The sequence below is a fragment of the Chiloscyllium plagiosum genome, chromosome 49 (genome assembly GCF_004010195.1).
Source record: "Chiloscyllium plagiosum isolate BGI_BamShark_2017 chromosome 49, ASM401019v2, whole genome shotgun sequence".
In the NCBI taxonomy this organism is placed as follows: domain Eukaryota; kingdom Metazoa; phylum Chordata; class Chondrichthyes; order Orectolobiformes; family Hemiscylliidae; genus Chiloscyllium; species Chiloscyllium plagiosum.
This window is the reverse complement of record NC_057758.1, coordinates 5882654-5884749: the sequence shown is the minus strand read 5'-3', so window position 1 is coordinate 5884749 and position 2096 is coordinate 5882654.

The following is a 2096-nucleotide window of genomic DNA, read 5'->3' as shown; positions in this document are numbered from 1 at the left end:
TCTGTTGTCAAGAGTATCCAGAGGATTGCTAAAAAATAATTCCATTTGTAATATTTGAATTTAGCGATGCACCTAATGAAACAACTAAATTCAGTCCATTTAAATTACTTTTGGGCCATGAGGTGAAAATGCCACTTAAATGACTTAAAGAAAAATTGGCGAGTCATCATACAGAACCTACATTTTTGGAGTTTGTGCCTGATCTCAGGAAGAAACCGAATTGAACGGAGAATTGGCAAGATAGTATTTAAAGTTTTACAACATATAATGAAACAACAAGCAAACAGTAGATCGAAAATTCGAAGATTGGCCAGTGAAGATAAAGCGTTCGAATTGCTTCCCGCGGGAAGTAAAAATTTAAAAGCAAGATAAAGAGGGGCTAATCAAATTATTCGATAGGAACACCAGTAGACATAAGACTCCTAAGGTGTATTATTTGAATATGTTCAAAGAGTATTTTGATAGGGAAGAAGAGCAAAAGGAGAATGTGTTATCTCTTAATACTCAGCCAAATGAGCTAAGTTCAGACGATTCTGAAATTGACCTCCCTCAATTGAATTTGAATAATGAGGAAGCTTTCAGAAACTGGAATAAAGTTTCCTGTGAAAAATCAAAATGTACTAAAAGATGAATTACAATCATATGGAGATAATTGTGGGAATACGCTGACAATTACGAGACTGATTATGCACATTGTAGGTATCAAAAATGCCCTTCCAATGAAGCAACATCATCGTGGTTTGAACCCTCTCAAAATGGCATTAGTTCAAAAGAGATTAACAGGATGCTCAGAGACGACTCAATTTACCTCAGTTACAGCAGATGCAGCTCTCCCACAGCGATGTTACCAAAGCTAGATGGTAACAAAAGGCTCCGTGTGAACTATCGAAAAGTCAATGCACTTACAAAATTTGATTAGTACTATATTGCACAAATATAATGTGAAAATGGCAAAAGCAATTTACATATTTAAGCTGACATTCTCAGACAATAATTTCATGTACCTTTATCGGAAAAAGTGAAGGAAATGTCGGCATTCGTGAACCCAAATGGACTTTCTCAATTTAAAGTCATGCTGGTTGTAATGAAGACTTCACCAACCACATTTCAAACATTAACCAATAATGATAATGCGGGTTACACAATTGTCTAATTTAGATAGAAAATCTGGTGATTTTCCTCATACACGGAAGAAAGTTTTAGAGCATGTATTAAAACTATGTAAGGAACTTTAGACGACGAACTTGGTGATTACCCTAAAAGTGAATTCACAAAAACTAATATCATGATCCTAGATCGTATCATTAAACATGGACAAATGATTCCTTGGAAATTGAAAATAAATGTAATTAGTAAACTTCCTAAGCCTTTAACACAGAGCAATTCCTGGACTTAAATCCTTTTCACTGATCATTCTTCTGACTTTTAGTAGCGTTGTTGTTCAACTGACTGACTTGTTGAACACCTGCAGAAAATTTCAGTGACTGAAGCGTGTCAGATGACATTTGATTCCCAGAAGCTGTGTTGAGCACCTGCCGGTGTTTGCAAAAAGCAATTGCGCAAAATCAGTGAAAGTATTAAATGTTTGGAGTGATGTGAGTGTGGTGTCTGTGGTGTACACTCACAAGATAATATTGAGAGACCTTTGGAATGTATTCGAGAAAGTTTCATATTCATCAAAATAAATATTCCATCATTGAAAACGAGACGTTGAGTTTGGTGCTGTCATTACAAGAGAGTGGTACGTGTATGGAATGAGCTGCCAGAGGAAGTGGTTGAGGCTGGTACAATTGCAACATTTAAAAGGCATTTGGATGGGTATATGAATAGGAAGGGTTGGAGGGATATGGGCCAGGTGCTGGCAGGTGGGACTAGATTGGGTTGGCATATCTTGTTGGCGTGGACTGAAGGGTCAGTTTCCATGCTGTACATCCTTATGACTCTATGACGCTATATAACTGAGGCAAGATTCGGAGATGCCGGTGTTGGACTGGGGTGAACAAAGTTAAAAATCACACAACACCAGGTAATAGTCCAACAGGTTTAACGGGAAGCACACTAGCTTTCGGAGCGACGCTCCTTCATCAGGTGTTTGT